The sequence below is a fragment of the Erinaceus europaeus genome, assembly GCF_950295315.1.
Source record: "Erinaceus europaeus chromosome 6 unlocalized genomic scaffold, mEriEur2.1 SUPER_6_unloc_23, whole genome shotgun sequence".
NCBI lineage: Eukaryota > Metazoa > Chordata > Mammalia > Eulipotyphla > Erinaceidae > Erinaceus > Erinaceus europaeus.
In genome coordinates this window covers 661581-682119 of record NW_026647129.1, presented here as the reverse complement: position 1 = coordinate 682119, position 20539 = coordinate 661581, and positions in this window count along the sequence as shown.

The window sequence follows — 20539 nt, the reverse complement described above, 5'->3', positions numbered from 1 at the left end:
ATTGCTCCTGTGACTTCACTTCCCTGATAATGATGTCCTGGTGTCCACACATCACTCTCAGAGATATTACCAGAAGTAGGCATGCATGAGTGTCCCATAAAAAGTCGCTCTGCTTTCAGGAAGCAAAAACTATGCTTGCTATGGACAGACAAAAGAAATATGGATACCTACATTGGCTGAATTAGGAGCTTCCAGTGGAGATCACAGCCCCGCCCCTCACCTGAGGGCCTGGCTGCTGCTAATAATGGAAATTGGAGACACCTGTTACCACTAGGGGCCTGAGGACATACTCAGGAATCCCTCCAGGTGCTAGCAGGCTGGCAGACCTCCTGACCCCGGGAAAGCTGTGCTCCTAGTTGAGAGGGCCTTCGGGCAAGAGGTGAGAATATTCCCTAGTTACAAGAAAGAACTTCAGGTTTCAAAAGGAATTGAAACCCCAAGAGGCACTTGGAAAAGACATTTCACAGCCATCAAAACACCCTCTTTCAGAACCCTTGAAGCTTCAGTTTGCGTAAAAATCTGGACACTGGTGTGGCCATCAGTACCACATATCCTTTACATTTGGCCCAATAGAGGGAAAGCACAATGTGTGTGCCAGGGTGGTAGAGTTTCACTTCTCTTGACCTTGGCTCTCATGGAATAAGGACAAGGATGCGGTGCAGGAAATTGAGGAGGGATGCATTTAGGCTGAGAGTAGGCCACAGGGCCCTGGAGAATGGGAGTCAAGCACAGAGGGCCTGGACAGCTGCAGCTTGAGAAAGACATATGCCTGTTACCTATAGCAGGAACGCTGTCTTCTCATTTCCCCTCAGTACTACGCCATATGCATGAGACTAAGTAATCCAAAGGGGAAAGAAAGGAAAATTTCAACACCGGAAAGAACAAGTTCACGATGCATGCACTGACTTCCACGAAGAGTCCAGGGAAGAAGGCACGCAGAGACAGTCAGAGAGACAGAATGACAGTGACTGAAAAGGACAAATTCTGGCCCTGTGTTGATCAGTGCCAGAGCACTTAAGACAAACCCTCCATGCCCATGCATACCTCTTACAAGTGGCATTGTTATTTTATGTTTGTGAGGAAAGTTACACTTAGAACATATAGGTATTAGCCCTCTCTGAGAAGCAACACTTGGACTGCAGCCCACTCTCCAAAACTGCCCTTGCCTCTCGATATGGAAGTAGTTGTAATGATGCTCCAGCCAAATGCAGGCTGGCGTATTTCATTTCCCTGGTCCAGTCTCAGCCTGTCCTGTGTGCAGGGAACTGCACTATGTCTATTTCTTCTTTGATTTACAGTTTGGGGATAGGACTTGGTGGACAAAAAGAGCAAGAGGGAAGTAGATGATTTGGCAGCTGTAGTTTATGATGAGAGAGATTTGTAGAGGGACAAGGGGTAAACGAATGGCTCTGTGAGATGTCTCTCATGACTGTGGCTCAGAATGGCCAGGTGTATCCGCATTACTACCCGAATCCAGAGCTTTGCACGTCACTAGCTAAAATATATTTTCAGACCTATATATATATATATATATATATATATATATATATATATAGAGAGAGAGAGAGAGAGAGAGAGAGAGCAAGACACTGATGTAGTCATTTTCTACAATGGATGTGATATGACATTCAGACAATTGATTGCTAAAAGCTGGAGAGAACCTGTGCATGAGGAAAAGAATTGTCCAAAGGAGGAAAATCTCAAAATGATTAACTATATACACCTCCAATGGGACCTAGCGAAAAAGGCTCGAGAAGGATCTCATCCAGGAGACTCCCAACATAGGCAGGCACCAAAAGTTTCCTAGACTGGCAACACACACAGGGCAGCTGCTAGTTCCCAGTGCAAGCCTCAGGGCAAAAACCTCTTCCTCTTCAGTGTCTTTACATCTGAAAATAAGAAACGTGACCAATAGCCAAGGAGAGCTACAATGGTGTCTATATTGAGCTGTAATTCAGAATGTGCCAAGTGTTTTGCACAAAATCACCTGTGCCACAGTGATTCTGTTGTTCTCTCTGTCTCTCCCTGCCTCACACACAAACACACACAAACACACACTCTCACAGTTACACACACGCACACATCCACAGAGGCATAGGCACAAACTTAGTTATACACATGCACACTGGACAGCTTCTGCATGACAGGGCCCTGGGTGAAGCCTGCTTCGCACTTCCTGGTAGCACGCCCAGCCTTTTACAGCCAGCTCTCAGCTCCCATTGTCGGGATTACTTCAGAAGGCCCTCAGACAGCGCACCAGCCATGCTCTTATGCCTGAGGCCTAGGCCACGCCCAGAACCCCTGCCAGCAATATCATTGGCCAGTGTGGTAGGACACGCCCAGGAGTGTCAAGGCCAGTAGTCATTGATTGGCCTGCAACCTTGATCACCGCTAACACGGCCCTACAGCACGCTCATTGGGCAGCCTCCAGAAGGCCCGCCCATCAGCCACTACTGCTGGAAAGAGATGAGAATTCAAAAACCTCCTACACTGTTTTCATTGATGACAGTTTCCCGTGGATATCACAGCCCCGCTCCTCACCGGAGGGCCTGGCTGCTGCTAATAAAGGCAATTGGAAACACCTGTTACCACTTGGTACCTGAGGACATACTCAGGAATCCCTCCAGCAGCTAGCAGGCTGGCAGACCTCCTGACCCCGGGATAGCTGTGCTCTGAGTTCGGCAGCAGAGAGGCACAGGCACAAACAGAGTTATACACATGCACACTGGACAGCTTCTGCAAGGCAAGGTCATGGGCTGAACCCTGCTTCGCACTTCCTGGAAGCACACCCAGCCTTTTAAGGCCAGCTCTGAGCTCCCATTGGCGGGCTTCCTTCAGAAGGCTGCTCTCTTTGTCCCGCCCTCGCAACTTCTCCTCTGTTCTCATTGGCCAGCTCTTGGTTCAAGCCCCTGAGGGTGATGTTCTTCTTCTCTAATTGGCCAGCTGTCTCTATGAATACATAACGGGCCCTCCCCTCAGGCTCAGAGTGCATGGTCTCTTAGACCCGCCCCCGGGGACTGTCTGCAATCATCTGAAGGCCCTGTTTCTGCCAACACGACCCACACAATTCCTGTCTGGACCCGTCCTTAGGACACTGCCTGCTTGACCTAGGCTGGCCATGCTCTTGGTGCACACCCAGAAACACTGTCTCCAGTCTCGTAGCCCAGTGCCTCAGGGCACTTTCCCCATGGAGCCTTAGTCCTGCACTGGTGCTGCCCTCTTGTGGACCTCCAGCAGAATGCAGCTGAGTACAGGGATTCACAAGCTTCCAGTATAGTCATCCCAGACAAAGAGAGAAACCCCTTCCACTTGCAAAGCCTAATGGGGGATCCCCCATCCCCAGGAAAGAACAGATGTCTAGAGCACTCTACGTCAATTTCAACCTTGCTGTCCATGGGCCACAAATCCCAGAGTTCTCCTCATTCCACAGAATCACTACACTCAACTATGGGCTTTGCTGCCACCTTGTGGACACACAGCAGAATGTAGCTGAGCTCCCCCATGCCACTCCTCTTTGAACATGGAAATAGTAAAGGAAAGAACCCATCTGAGGACCACCTGGGAGAATGCACAACAGTGTCCAGAATATCCAATGTGCCATTCATATTTGAAAAAACAAGTGTGCAGTGGAAACTTCCTTTGTCATAGCACAACCCAGTTCCTAAGAATTTCCTTCAGGAATAAAGAAACGACAGTGGTAACCATAACTGAAACACACTTATGTACACTTACACACACACACACACACACCCTCCCACAGAGAGGCACACACTTTTCCCTGCTCCAACAATGTGACCAATTATTTATGAATAAGGAGGCTGTTTTAAATGTGGTAATTCTGCATTAAGATCAGATAAAAAGGTCAACAATTCTAAAAATGACTGATATATATATGTGTGTATATATATGTACATATATGTAAGTGTATAATATAGACTCAGAGGGACAGGGGCATGGCTATGCGGAGACTGAGTATGGCTTGTGCCAGAGAGAGTTACAAAGCTGAGGCTCCAGAAACCTAGGTGAATTGGCCAAATAAACAGCCAGAGATCAGCAGTGTCCTGGTGATTCCCTTTGTATATTTGGGCTTGTCAGTAAAATAATATATAAGTAAAATATTAATAAGTGCCGACAGAGTGAGTGAGAGCCTGTGAGGGTCAGAGACAGAGAATTCAAGAAGAGAAATAGAAGAGTGGGAAAGAGAACAGAAGTCAAAAACCTCCCATACTGTGTTCATACATGACAGGTTAAAAACTGGGTTGTAGAGATTGTAAGGCAGAAGTCTCAAGTCCACAGAACCCAAACCACCCCGGCCTTCACCATATGTGTGTAGTATTTACCACACGAAATGTATTGTGAGTGTAAATTTCAATTCAATTATAAGAGAAAAATCTAACAAGCAGAAGAAATGACCCCTCATGTAATATAAATAAATATGCAAATAAATGGGGATGATCTAGGAGGATTTCAAAAATAAAAGAAAAATAAAAACAAAAAGCACAAGAAGACCTGATTACAGGAGTGAAAAGGCTCGGGAAGGAACTCCTCCAGGACACTCTGAACATGGACAGGCACCACAACTTTCCTAGTCTTGCAACACACAGGGCAGCTGCTAGTTCCCAGTGCAAGCCTCAGGGTAAAAACCTCTCCCTCATCAGTGTCTTTACATCTCTAAAGAAGCAAAGTGACCAAGGGCCAAAGAGAGCTACAATGGTGTCAATATTGAGCTGTAAATCAGAATGTTCCAAGTGTTTTGCACAAAATCACCTGTACCACAGTGATTCTGTTGTTCTCTCTCTCTCACCCTCCCTCACACACACACCCAAACACACACACTCACAGTTACACACACGCACACATCCACAAAGGCACAGGCACAAACGGAGTTATACACATGCACACTGGACAGCTTCTTCAAGGCAGGGCCCTGGGTGACCCCTGCTTCGCACTTCCTGGAAGCACGCCCAGCCTATTAAAGCCAGCTCTGAGCTCCCATTGTCGGGCTTACTTCAGAAGGCCTGCAAAGAGGGCACCAGCCATGCTCTGAGAGGCCAGATGCCTAGGCCACGCCCAGAAACCCTGCCAGCAATATCATTGGCCAGTGTTCTAGGACAAGCCCAGGAGTGTCAAGGCCCCTAGGCAGTGATTGGCCAGCAACCTTGAGCACGGCCCACAGGGCCCTGCAGCTCGCTCATTGGGCAACCTCTGGAAGGCCCGCCCACCAGCCTCTTCTGCTGGAAAGAGAAGACAATTCAAAAACCACCTACACTGTGTTCATTGATGACAGGTTCAAAGTTGGCTTATAGAGATTGTAAGGCAGCAGCTTTCATGCTCACAGACCCCAGAGAGCCCCAGCCTTCACCATATGCTGTACTACCAGACCTGACAGTAATGTGTGTGTATGTATCGGTCTGTCTGTCTGTCTGTGTCTGTGTGTGCTCAGAGCTCACTTATCATAGTCTCAGAGAATGGGTGGGAAGCTAGACAGCCTCGACTGCATCTTATGTACAGAGAACCTAGCTGGTCAGGGCAAGCCAGCTAGCCCAAATTCTGGCCAAGCAGGAATGCACATGCAAAGGGACTCTCCTGACACCCTCTCCTGAGGTCCCTATTCAATCTCATGCCTACTATCAACCAAACACTGCCAACAGGTTTAGCTGGGGCACCCCTCAGAATTCAGGGGCAGGAGCCTGTCCAGTCACATTTAGCTGCCTACTCAGCCTCCAGACTCTCAGTCCACTGCTCAGGGCAGCAGATTACAAGCCCAGAATGAACGCAGAGACAGCTGTGTTTCAACATAGATGGGAACTGTGTTCGACCAAACAATAGTGGATGAACCCGGTCCCTTACACCTACCCTTTGGGTCCGGCTAAGCAACTGCTCCTGTGGCCTCACAATCCCTGATCATGGTGTCCTGGTGTCCACACATCACACTCAGGGAGATTCCCAGAATTTGGCATGCATGAGTGACCCATACAAAGTAGCTCTGCTTGCAGGAAAGACAAACTCCCTGGGCCCTTGCTATGGAGAGTCAAAAGGAAGTTGGATGCCTCCATTAGCTGAGTTAGGAACTTCCAGTGGAGATACAGCCCCGCCCCTCACCTGAGGCCCTGGCTGCTGCTAATAAAGGTAAATGGAAACACCTGTTACCACTTGGGGCAAGAGGACATACTCAGGAAACCCTCCAGGAGCTAGCAGGCTGGCAGACCTCCTGATCCAGGGATAGCTGTGCTCCTAGTTGGGAGGGACTTCAGACCAGAGGTGACAATATTCCCTAGATACAAGAATGAACTTCAGATTTCAAAAGGATTTGAAACTCCAGGAGGCACTTGGAAAAGACATTTACAGCCATCAAAACACCCTCTTTCTGACCCCTGGATGCTTCCGTTTTTCATGGAAAATCTGGACACTGGTGTGGCCATCAGTACCACAGATCCTTTACATTCAGCCCAATAGAGGGAAAGCACAGTGTGTCTGCCAGGGTGGTAGAGTTTCACTTCTCTTCACCTGGGCTCTCATGGAATAAGGACAAGGATGTGGTGCAGGAAATTGAGGAGGGCTGAATTTAGGCTGAGTGTCAGCCACAGGGCCCTGGAGAATGGGAGTCAAGCACAGAGGGCCTGGACAGCTGCAGCTGCAGATGGACATATGCCTGGAACCTGAAGCAGCAATGCTGACTCCACAGTTCAACTCTGTACTACACCATGTGCAGGAGACTAAATAATCTAAAGGGCAAAGAAAGGAAAATTCAACACCAGGATGACTGAGTGCAGGATGCATGCACTGACTTCCAGTAAGGGCCCACGGAAGAACGCACGTATAGAGGTCAGAGAGACAGAATGACAGAGACAGAAAAGGACTGAAATTCTGGCCCTGGGTTGATCAGTGCCAGAGCACTGAAGACAAAACCTCCATTCCCATGCATACTTCTTACAAGTGACATTGTTATTTTATGTTTGTGAGGAAAGGTTACACTTAGAACATTTAGGTCTTAGCCCAGTCTGAGAAGCAACGCTAGGCCTGCAGCCCACTCTCCAAAACAGCCCTTGCCTCTCCAAATTGGAAGTAGTTTTAGTAATGCTCCAGCCAAATGCATGCTGGCGTATTTCAGCTCCCAGTTCCAGCCTCTGCCTGTCCTGTGTGCAGGGAACCGAACTTTGTCTATTTCTTCTTTGATTTACACTTTTGGTATAGGACTGGGTGAACAAAAGAGCAAGAGTGAAGTAGATATTTTGGCAGCTGTAGTTTGTGCTGAGAGAGATTTGTAGAGTGACAAGGGGTAAAGGAATGGCACTGTGAGATGTCTCTCATGACTGTGGCTCAGAAGGGCCAGGTGTATGCGCATTACTACCCTAATCCAGAGCTGTGCAGGTCTCTAGCTAAAATATATTTTCAGACCTCTACATGATATATATATATATATATATATATATATATATATATATATATATATATTGAGAGAGAGCAAGACACTGATGTAGTTATGTTCTACAATAGATGCGATATGACATTCAGACAATTGATTGCTAAAACCTGGACAGAAACTGTGCATCAGGTAAAGAATTGTCCAAAGAAGTAAAATCTCCAAATCATTAGCTATATGCAGCTCCAACGGGACCTAGCGAAAAAGGCTTGAGAAGGAACTCATCCAGGAGACTCTCCACATGGACAGGCACCACAAGTTTCCTAGTCTGGCAACACACACAGGGCAGCTGCTAATTCCCAGTGGAAGCCTCAGGGCAAAAACCTCTCCCTCTTCAATATTCTTACATCTGAAAATAAGAAAAGTAGATGACTTGGCATCTGTAGTTTGTGCTGAGAGAGATCTGTAGAGTGACAAGAGGAAAAGGAATGGCTCTGTGAGATGTCTCTCATGACTGTGGCTCAGAAGGGCCAGATGGATCCGCATTACTACCCGAATCTACAGCTGTGCAGGTCTCTAGCTAAAATATATTTTCAGAACTCTACATGTTATATATATATATATATATAGAGAGAGAGAGAGAGAGAGCAAGACAATGATGTAGTCATTTTCTACATTGGATGCGATATGACATTCAGACAATTGATTGCTAAAACCTCGAGAGAGAGAATCTGTGCATCAGGAAAAGAATTGTCCAAAGGAGTAAAATCTCCAAATCATTAGCTATATGAAGCTCCAAGGGTACCTAGCGAAAAAAGGTCGAGAAGGAACTTATCCAGGAGACTCTCCACATGGACAGGCACCACAAGTTTACTAGTCTGGTAACAGACACAGGGCAGCACCTAGTTTCCAGAGCAAGCCTCATGGCAGAAACCTCTCCGATTTCAGTGTCTTTATATCTGAAAATAAGAAAAGTGACCAAGGGCCAAGGAGAGCTACAATGGTGTCAATATTGAGCTGTAAATCAGAATGTGCCAAGTGTTTTCCACAAAATCACCTGTAATAAAGTGCTTCTGTTGTTCACTATCTCTCTCCCACCCTCAAACACACACACAAACACACACAAACACACACTCTCACTGTTACACACACGCAAACGTCCACAGAGGCACAGGCACAAATGGAGTTATACACAGGCACACCGGACAGCTTCTGCAAGGCAGGGCCCTGGGCTGAACCCTGCTTCGCACTTCCTGGAAGCACACCCAGCCTTTTAAGGTCAGCTCTGAGCTCCCATTGATGGGCTTACTTCAGAAGGTCCACCAACAGGGCACCAGCCATGCTCTGATAGGCCAGAGGCCTAGGCCACGCCCAGACCTTGCCAGCAATATCATTGGCCAGTGTGCTAGGACACGCCCAGGAGTGTCAAGACCCCTAGTCAGTGATTAGCCAGCAACCTTGAGCACCGCCCACACGGCCCTGCAGCAAGCTCATTGGGCAGCCTCTGGAAGGCCAGCCCACCAGCCAATTCTGCTGGAAAGAGTGAGAATTCAAAAAACTCCTACACTGTGTTCATTGATGACGGGTTCAAACCTGGCGTGTAGAGATTGTAATGCAGCAGCTCTCATGCCCACAAACCCCAGAGAGCCCCAGCCCTCACAATATTCTGTATTACCAGACCTGACAGTAAAGAGTGTGTGTGTGTATCTGTCTGTCTGTCTGTCTGTGTCTGTGTGTGCTCAGAGCTCACCTATCGTAGAATCAGGGCATGGGTGGGAAGGTATCCAGCCTCACCTGCAATTTATGTACACAGAACCTAACTGGTCAGGGCAAGCAAGCTAGCCCAGATCTGGCTAAGCAAGAATGCACATGTAAAGGGACTCTCATGTCTCCCTCTCCTGCGTCCCCGATTCAATCTCATGCCTCACTATCATCCAAACACTGCCAACGGGTAAGCTGGGTCAACCCTCAGAATTCAGGGGCAGGAGCCTGTCTAGTCACGTTTGGCTGCCTATTCAGCCTCCAGACTCTCAGTCCACTGCTCAGGGCAGCAGATTACAAGCCCAGAAAGTACCCAGAAAGAGCTGTGTATCAACATCGATGGGAACTGTGTTCGACAAAACAATAGTGAATGAACCGGGTCCCTTACAACTACCCTTTGGGTCCGGCTAAGGCAATTGCTTCTGTGGCCTCACTTTCCTTATCATGGTGACCTGGTGTCCACACATAACACTCAGAGAGATTCCCATAAGTAGGCATGCATGAGTGTCCCATACAATGTCGCTCTGCTTGCAGGAAGCAAAAACTCCCTGGGCCCTTGCTATGGAGAGACAAAAGGAAGATGGATGCCTACATTGGCTGAATTAGGAGCTTCCAGTGGAGATCTCAGCCCCGCCCCTCACCTGAGTGCCTGGCTGCTGCTAATAAAAGCAACTGGAAAAACCTTTTACCACTTGGGGCCTGAGGACATACTCAGAAATCCCTCCAGGATTTAGCAGGCTGACAGACCACCTGAATCTGATAGCTGTCCTCCTCCTTTGAGGGCTTTCGGGCCAGAGGTGAGAATATTCCCTAGATACAAGAAAGAACTTCAGGCGTCAAAAGGATTTGAAACCCCAGGAGGCACTTGGAAAAGACTTTTCACAGCCATCAAAACACCCTCTTTCTGAACCCTGGAAGCTTCTGTTTAGCATGGAAAATCTGGACACTGGTGTGGCCATCAGTACCACAGATCCTTTACATTCGGCCCAATATAGGGACAGTACAATGTGTGTGCCAGGGTGGTAGAGTTTCACTTCTCTTGCCCTGGCATCTCATTGAATAAGGACAAGGATATGGTGCAGGAAATTGAGGAGGGCTGCATTTAGGCTGAGTGTCAGCCACAGGGCCCTGGAGAATGGGAGTCAAGCACAGAGGGCCTGGACAGCTGCAGCTGGAGATGGACATATTCCTTTGACCTGCAGCAGGAACGCTGTCTCCTCAGTTCCCCTCTGTAATACGCCATATGCAAGAGACTAAGTAATCCAAAGTGGAAAGAAAGGAAAAGTTCTACACAAGGAAGACCGAGTTCAGGATGCATACACTGACGTCCACGAAAGGTCCAGGGAAGAGGGCATGTAGAGACAGTCAGAGAGACAGAATGACAGTGACTGAAAAGGACAGAAATTCTGGCGCTGTGTTGATCAGTGCCAGAGCACTGAAGACAAACCCTCCATGCCCATGCATACTTCTTACAAGTGGCATTGTTATTTTATGTTTGTGAGGAAAGGTTACACTTAGAACATCTAGGACTTAGCCCACTCTGAGAAGCAACACTTGGACTGCAGCCCACTCTCCAAAACTGCCCTTGCCTCTATAAATTGGAAGTAGATTAGTGATGCTCCAGCCAAGATTCAGGCTGGCATATTTCATCTCCCTGGTCCAGCCTCAACATGTCCTGTGTGCAGGGACATGCAATATGTCTATTTCTTCTTTGATTTACAGTTTTGGAATAGGACTCCTTGGACAAAATGAGCAAGAGGGATGTAGATGATTTGTCAGCTGTAGTTTGTGCTGAGAGAGATTTGTAGAGTGACAAGAGGTAAACGAATGGCTCTGTGAGATGGCTCTCATGACTGTGGCTCAAAATGGTCGGGTGTAACCGCATTACTACCCGAATTCAGAGTTGTGCAGGTCTCTAGCTAAAATATATTTTCAGAGAGAGATAAAAAGCAAGACACTGATGTAGTCATTTTCTACAATAGATGTGATATGACATTCAGACAATTAATTGCTAAAACCTGGAGAGAAACTGTGTATCAGGAAAAGAACACTCAAGTAAAAGGTCAAAGTTTCATGGGTGGAGGCGAGAAGTGTTAAGTTTCTGGCATATGAAGGTGAGAAGTGCCTAGAGCAGATCGATAGTTACATGGACAATGAAGGGTGCATGGGTTGGAGGCACGGCTGGTGGAGATGCTAGGGAAATATGTGGAAGCCCAGGACCCTGTTTTGAGCCCCTGATCACCACTTACCCAGCTAGGGAAAAGCTGGGCTAGTGTCAAATCAGAACTGCAGCTGTCTCTCTGTCACTCTTCCTGCTTGGGCCCTGCTCTCTCAATTTATGACTGTTTCCTTCTCCTCAGTAAGAAAGTTACAAATGATGTACAGAAATACAGGGAAAGTGGGAAAATTACCCCCCTGCCCACTATTACATGTAACTGTTGACTGTAAAGGATTCATCCCCCATGAAAGAACAGAATAAATATTTGTGAGGTTAAAATCATTGTAGGTTAAATAGTGAACATTCATTAGAGCCATGCAATACTAATCCATTGTGCACTGGATGTCACTGTAAAAAACAGTGCAGTAGTAGTTGTAGTAGTGTGTATTATCTGCAAAAGGAAATGTATTGTGTGTCAAAAGTTCCCTTCAATTTAAGAGAAAATTTATCAGGCAGAAGAAATGTCCCCTCATGTGACATGGGACTAAATAAGTAAATAAATATGCAAATAAATGCGGATGATCTAGGAGGATTTGAAAAAAATAAAAACAAAAACCACAGGAAGACCTGATTACAGCAGAAATATAGAAAATGCTGAGAAACAGAGGGTTGCTTCAAAACTTCACTGACACTTCAGGGTCCAGGCAAATTAAGAATTCCCTAGAATGAAAAGAAAGGCATAAGTATTGAAGCTTACACAAGAAAATGGAGGCAAGTTCTGTGCTATAATAATTACAATGAGTATACTGATAGAAAGGCTATTTGAAATGCTCCTGGAAGGTTTCTAATTTAAAATTGTAGTGAATCCTGCTCCAACTATGTGACCAATTAATTATGAATAAGAAGGATATTATAATTGTGGTAATTCTGCATTAAGATCAAATAAAAAGGTCAACAATTCTAAAAATGACTGATATATATATGTACATATATGTAAGTATATCTTTATTATGGACTCTGAGGGATACTGGCATGGCTATGAGGAGACAGAGTATGGCTTGTGCCAGAGAGACTTACAAAGATAAGGCTCCAGAAAACTAGGTGAAATCGCCAACAAAACAAGCCAGAGCTCAGCAGTGCCCTGGTGACTCTCTTTGTATATCAGGGCCTGTAGTAAAATAAGTATATAAGTAAAATATTAATGAGTGCAGACAGATTGAGTGAGAGCCTGTGAGAGTCTGAGACAGAGAAGGCAAGAAGAGAAATAGAAAAGTGGGAAAGAGACCAGAAGTCTAAAACCTCCCACACTGTGTTCATACATGACAGGTTCAAACCTGGGTTGTAGAGATTGTAAGGCAGCAGTCTGAGGTCCACAGACCCCAGACCACCCCAGCCTTCACCATATGTGTGTAGTATTTATGACACGAAATGAATTGTGAGTGTAAACTTCCCTTCAATAATAAAAGAAAAATCTATCAAGCAGAAGAAATTACCCCTCATGTAATATAGGACCAAATAAATATGCAAATAAATGGGGATGATATGGGAGGATTTGAAAAAAATGAAAAATAAAAACAAAAACCACAAGAAGACCTGATTGCAGCAGAAAATGGAAACCATCTGCTGAGAAACAGTGGGATGCTTCAAAAATTCTGAGACAATTCAGAGTCCAGGGAAATTAAGATTTCAGGAGAATGAAAAGAAAATCAATGAGTGAAGACAGAGTGTGTGAGATCATGTGAGAGTTAGAGACAGCTTCTGCAAGGCAGGGCCCTGTGCTGAACCCTGCTTTGCACTTCCTCGAAGCACGCCCAGGTAGCCAGCCTCACCTGCAACTTATGTACAGAGAACATAGCTGGTCAGGGCAAGCCAGCTAGCCCAGATTCAGGCTAAGTAAGAATGCACATGCAGAGGGACTCTCCTGTCTCCCTCGAATGACTTCCCTATTCAATCTCATGCCTCACTATCATCCAAACACTGCCAACGGGGAAAACTGGGTCACCCCTGAGAATTCAAGAACAAGAGACTGTCCAGTCACGTTTGGCTGTCTACTCAGCCTCCTGACTCTCAGTCCACTGCTCAGGGCAGCTGATTACAAGTCAGAATGAACCCAGAAAGAGCTTTCTTTCAACATATATGGGAACTTTGTTTGACCAAACAATAGTGGATGAACCTGGGCCTGTCAATAAAATAATGATATAAGTAAAATATTACTGAGTGCAGACAGAGTGAGAGCCTGTGAGAGTCAGAGACAGAGAAGGAGAGAAAAGAAACAGAGGAGTTGGAAATAGACCAGAAGTCAAAAACCCCCTGGACTGTGTTCATTCATGACAGTATAAAACGTGGGTTGTAGAGATTGTAAGACAGCAGCTCTAATGCCCACAGACCCCAGACAACCCAAGCCTTCACCATATGTGTATAATATTTGCCACAGGAAATGCATTGTGCGTCAAGAGTTCCCTTCAATTATAAGAGAAAATCTGTCAAGCAGAAGAAATGACCCTCATGTGATACCTGAATAATTAAATAAATTTGAACATAAATGGGGATGATTTAGGAGGACTTGAAAAAATAAAAATATATTGATAACAAAAACCACAAGAAGACCTGATTACAGCAGAAACAGAAACCATCTGCTGAGAAACAGAGGGCTGCTTCAAAAATTCCCTAACACTTCAGGGTCCAAAAAAATTAAGATTTACTGAAAAAGAAAACAAACACATACGTATTGAAGCTTACACTAGAAAAAGGAGGGAAGTTCAGGGCTATGAAAATTACAATAAGGATGCTGATAGAAACACGATTAGAAATGCTACTGGAGAGTTCTATTATTTATAATTGTATTGAATACTGCTCGGGCTACAAGGCCAAATATTTCTGAAAAACTAGGTTGTTATAAATGTGTAATTCTGAATTAAGGTCAAATACATAGGTCAACAACTCTAAAAATGACATATATATATATATATATATATATATGTATATATATGTATATCTTTATTATAAACTCTGAGTGATACTCCATGGAAATGAGGAGACAGAATACAGCTTGTGTCAGAAAGACTTACATTCTGAGGCTCCAGTAGCCTAGGATAAATCGCCAACACAACTAAACAGAGCTCAGCAGTGCTCTGGTAACTCTCTTTGTATATCTGGGCCTGTCAGTAAAATAAGTATATAAGTAAAATATAAATGAGTAAAGACAGAGTGTATGAGAGCATGTGAGAGTTAGAAAAAGAGAAGGCGAGAAGAGAAATACATGAGTTGGAAAGACACCAGAATTCAAAAACCTCCTACACTGTGTTCATTGATGATAGGTTCAAACCTGGCTTGTAGAGATTGTAAGGCATCAGCTCTCATGCCCACAGAAACAAGACAGCACCAGCCTGATATCACCATATGCTGTACTACCAGACCTGATATTAATGTGTGTGTGTGTGTGTGTGTGTGTGTGTGTCTGTCTGTCTGTCTGTCTGTGTGTGTGCTCTGAGCTCAACTATAGTAGTATCACAGCATGGGTGTCAAGGTAGCCAGCCTCACCTGCAACTTATGTACAGAGAACCTAGCTGGTCAGGGCAAGCCAGCTAGCCCAGATTCTGGCTAAGCAAGAATGCATATGCAAAAGGACTCTCATGTCTAAATCTCCTGATTTCCCTATTCAATCCCATGCCATACTATCTATCATTCAAAAACTGGCAACTGGGGCAGCTGGGGAACCCTTCAGAATTCAGGGGCATGAGCCTGTCCAGTCACGTTTGGCTGCCTACTTAGCCTTCAGGCTCTCAGTCCACTGCTCAGGGCAGCAGATTCCAAGCACAGAAAGTACCCAGAAAGAGCTGTGTTTCAACATAGATGGGAACTGTGTTCGACCAAACAATAGTGGATGAACCCAGTCCCTTACACCTACCCTTTGGGTCTGGATAAGGCAATTGCTTCTGTGGCCTTACATCCCTGATCATGGTCTACTGGTGTCCACACATCACACTCAGAGAGATTCCCAGAAGTAGGCATGCATGAGTGTCTCATACAAGTCTCTCTGCTTGCAGGAAGCACAAACTCCCCGGGCCCTTGCTATGGACAGACAAGAGAAATACGGAAGCCTCCATTGGCTGAATTTGGTGCTTCCAGTGGAGATCAAAGCCCCTAACCTCACCTGAGGGCCTGGATGCTGCTAATAAAGGCAATTGGAAACACCTGTTACCACTTGGGCACTGAGGACATACTCAGGAATCACTCCAGGAACTAGCAGGCTGGCAGACCTCCTGACCCCGGGATAGCTGTGCTCCTAGTTGGGTGGCCCTTCTGGCCAGACGTGAGAATATTCCCTAGATACAAGAAAGAACTTCAGGTTTCAAAAGGATTTGAAAAACCCATGAGGCACTTGGAAAAGACATTTCACAGCCATCAAAAAACCCTCTTTCAGAACCCAGGAAGCATCTGTTTGCATGGAAAATCTGGACACTGGTGTGGCCATCAGTACCACAGATCCTTTACATTCAGCTTAATAGAGGGAAAGCACAATGTGTCTGCCAGTGGGATAGAGTTTCACTTCTCTTCACCTGGTCTCTCATGGAATTAGGACAAGGACGCTGTGCAGGAAGGTGAGGAGGGCTGCATTTAGGCTGAGTGTCAGCCGCAGGGCCCTGGAGAATGGGAGTCAAGCACAGAGGGCCTGGACAGCTGCAGCTGCAGATGGACATATGCCTGGAACCTGCAGCAGCAACGCTGTCTCAGCAGTTCCCCTCTGTACTACACCAAGTGCAGGAGACTAAATAATCCAAAGGACAAAGAAAGGAAAATTTCAACAACAGGATGACTGAGTTCACGATGCATGCACTGACTTCCAGTTAGGGCCCAGGAAAGAAGGCATGTAGAGACAGTTAGAGAGACAGAATGACAGAGACAGAAAAGGACTGAAATTCTGGCCCTTTGTTGATCAGTGCCAGAGCACTGAAGACAAACCCTCCAAGCCCATGCATACTCATTACAAGTGGCATTGTTATTATATGTTTGTGAGGAAAGCTTACACTTAGAATATCTAGGACTTAACCACTCTGAGAAGCAACACTTGGCCGGCAGCCCTCTCTCGAAAATTGTCCCCGCCTCTCCAAATTGGATGTATTCTTAGTGACGCTCTAGCCAAGATGCAGGCTGGCGTATTGCATCTCCCTCGTCCAGCCTCAGCCTGTCCTGTGTGCAGGGAACTGCACTATGTCTATTTCTTCTTTGATTTCCAGTTTTGGGATAGGACTCGGTGGACAAAATGAGGAAGAGGGAAGTACATGATTTGGCAGCGGTAGTTTGTGATGAGAGAGATTTATAGAGTGATAAATGATATGGCTCTGTGAGATGTCTCTCAAGACTGTGGCTCAGAAGAGCAAGGTGTATCCACTTTACTACACTAATCCAGAGCTGTGCAGGTCTCTAGCTAAAAAAATATTTTCTGACCTCTACAAGTTACATATATATATATATAGAGAGAGAGAGAAAGAGAGAGAGAGGAACACTGATATAGTCATTGTAGTCTTTTTCTACAATAGATTCAATATGACATTCAGACAATTGATTGCTAAAACCTGGAGAGAAACTGTGCATTAGGAAAAGAATTGTCCAAAGGAGTAAAATCTCCAAATCATTAGCTATATGCAGATCCAAACGGACCGATCGAAAAAGGCTCGAGAAGGAACTCATCCAGGAGACTCTCCACATGGACAGGCACCACAAGTTTCCTAGTCTGGCAACAAACACAGGGCAGCTGCTAGCTCCCAGTGCAAGCCTCAGGGCAGAAACCTCTCACTCTTCAGTGTCTGAGAATTCAAAACCCTCATACACTGTGTTCATTGATGACAGGATCAAACCTGGCTTTTAGAGATTGTAAGGCAGCAGTTCTCATGCCCACAGACCCCAGACAGCCCCAGCCTTCACCATATGCTGTACTACCAAATCTGAAAGTAATGTGTGTGTATGTGTCTGTCTGTCTGTCTGACTGTGTGTGTCTGTGTTTGCGTAGAGCTCACCTTTAGTAGTCTCAGAGCTTGGATGGCAAGGTAGCCAGCCTCACCTGAAAATTATGTACAGAGAACCTAGCTGGTCAGGGCAAGCCACCTACCCCAGATTCTGGCTAAGCAAGAATGCATATGCAAAGGTACTCTTATGTCTCCCTCTCCTGAGTTCCCTATTAAATCCCTTGTCTCACTATCTATCATCCAAACACTGCCAACGGAGGAAGCTGGGGAACCCCTCATAATTCAAGGGCATGAGCCTGTCCAGGCACGTTTGGCTGCCTACTCAGCCTCCAGACTGTCGGTACACTGCTTAGGTCAGCAGATTACAAGCCCAGAAAGAGCTGTGTTTCAAAATATATGGGAACTGTGTTTGACCAAACAATAGTGGATGTAACCGGCCCCTCACACCTACCTTTCGGGTCCGGTTAAACCAATTGCTCCTGTGGCCTAAAAATCCCTGATCATGGTGTCCTGGTGTCCACACAACACACTCAGAGAGATTCCCAGAAGTAGGCATGCATGACTGTCCCATACAAAGTCGCTCTGCTTGCAGGAAGCACAAACTCCCCGGGCCCTTGCTATGGAGAGACATAAGGAAGATGGATGCCTACATTGGCGGAATTAGGAGCTTCCAGTGGAGATCATGGCCCCCCCAATCACCTGAGGGCCTGGCTGCTGCTAATAAAGGCAATTGGAAACACCTGTTACCACTTGGGGCATGAGGACATACTCAGGAATCCCTCCAGGAGCTAGCAGGATGGCAGACCTCCTGACCCCGGGATAGCTGTGCTCCTAGTTGGGAGGGCCTTCAGGCCAGAGGTGAGAATATTCCCTAGATAAAAGAAAGAACTTCAGGTTTCAAAAGCATTTGAAACCACAGGAGGCACTTGGAAAAGAGATTTCACAGCCATCAAACACCCTCTTTCTGAAACCTGAAAGCTTCCATTTTGCGTGGAAAATATGGACACAGGTGTGGCCATCAGTACCACAGATCCTTTACATTCGGCCCAGTAGAGGGAAAGCATAATATGTGTGCCAAGGTGGTAGAGTTTCACTTCTCTTGACCTGGGCTCTCATGCAATAATGACAAGTATGTGGTGTAGGAAATTGAGGAGGGCTGTATTTAGGCTGAGTGTCTGCCACAGGACCCTGGATAATGGGAGTCAAGCACAGAGGGCCTGGACAGCTGCAGCTACAGATGGACATATGCCTGTTACCTGCAGCAGGAATGCTGTCTCCTCAGTTCCACTTTGTACTAAGCCATATGCAGGAGACTAAGTGATCCAAAGGGCAAATAAAGGAAAATATCAACACCAGGAAGACCGAGTTCATGATGCATGCACTGACTTTCACAAATGGTCCAGGGAAGAAGGCACAGTCAGAGAAGACAGTCAGAGAGACAGAATGACAGTGACTGAAAAGGAAAGAAATTCTGGCCATGTGTTGATCAGTTCCAGAGCACTGAAGACAAATTCTCCATGCCCATGCATACTTCTTACAAGTGGCATTGTTATTTTATCTTTGTGAGGAAAGGTTACCCTTAGAACACCTAGGTCTTAGCACACTCTAAGAAGCAACACTTGGCCTGCAGCCCACTCTCCAAAACTGCCCATGCCTCTCCAAATTGGAAGCAGTTTTATTGATGCTCCAGCCAAATGCAGACTTGTGTATTTCATCTCCCTGATCCAGCCTCAGCCTTCTTGTGTGCAGGAACTGCACTATGTCTATTTCTTCTTTGATTTACAGTTTTGGGATAGACTCGGCAGACAAAAAGAGTAAGAGGGAAGTAGATGTTTTGGCAGCAGTAGTTTGTGCTGAGAGAGATTTATAGAGTGATAAACGATATGGCTCTGTGAGATGTCTCTCAAGACTGTAATTCAGAAGGGCCAGGTATATCCACTTTACTACCCTAATCCAGAGCTGTGCAGGACTCTAGCTAAAAATATTTTCAGACCTCTACATGTTACATATATATATATATATAGAGAGAGAGAGAGAGAAAGAGAGACACTGAAGTAGTCATTTTCTACAATTGGTTCGATATGACATTCAACAACTGATTGCTATAACCTGGAGAGAAACTGTGCATCAGGCAAAAAATTGTCCAATTGAGTAAAATCTCCAAATCATTAGCTATATGTAGCTCCAATGGGACCGATCGAAAAAGGCTCAAGATGGAACTCATCCAGGAGACTCTCCACATCGACCTGCACCACTAGTCTCCTAGTCTGGCAACACACACAGGGCAGCTTCTATTTACCAGTGCAAGCCTCAGGGTAAAAATATCTCCCTCTTCAGTGTCTCAGAATTAAAAACATCCTACACTGTGTTCATTGATGAAAGGTTCAAACCTGGCTTGTAGAGATTGTAAGGCAGCAGCTCTCATGCCCAGAGAACCCAGACAGCCAAAGCCTTCACCATATGCTGTACTACCAGACCTGACAGTAATGTGTGTGTGTGTGTGTCTGTCTTACTGTGTGTGTCTGTGTGTGCTCAGAGCTCACCTGAAATAGTCTCAGAACATGGGTGTCAAGGTAAATTTATGTACAGAGAACCTAGCTGGTCAGGGCAAGCCAGCTAGCCCAGATTCTGGCTTACCAAGAATGCATATGCAAAGGGACTCTCATGTATAAATCTCCTGAGTTCCCTATTCAAACCCATGCCTCACTATCTATCATCTGGGGGAAGCTGGGGCACCCCTCAGAATTCAGGGGCATGAGCCTCTCCACTCATGTTTGTCAGCCTACTCAGCCTCCAGGCTCTCAGTCCACTGGTCAAGGCAGCAGATTACAAGCACAGAAAGTACCCAGAAAGAGCTGTGTTTCAACATAGATGGGAACTATATTCGACCAAACAATAGTGGATGAACCCGGTCCCTTACTCCTACCCTTTGGGTCCGGCTAAGGCAATTGCTCCTGTGGCCTCACATCCCTGATCATGGTGTCCTAGTGTCCCACAACACACTCAGAGAGATTCCCAGAAGTAGGCATTCATGAGTGTCCCATACAAAGTCGCTCTGCATACAGGAAGCACAAACTCCCCGGGCCTATGCTACGGACAGACAAAAGAAAGATGGATGCCTCCATTGGCTGAATTAGGAGCTTCCAGTGGAGATCACAGCCCCGCACCTCACTTGAGGTCCTGGCTGCTGCTAATAAAGGCAATTGGAAACATCTGTTACCACTTGGGCCCTGAGGACATACTCAGTAATCCCTCCAGGAGCTAGCAGGCTGGCAGACCTCCTGACCCCGG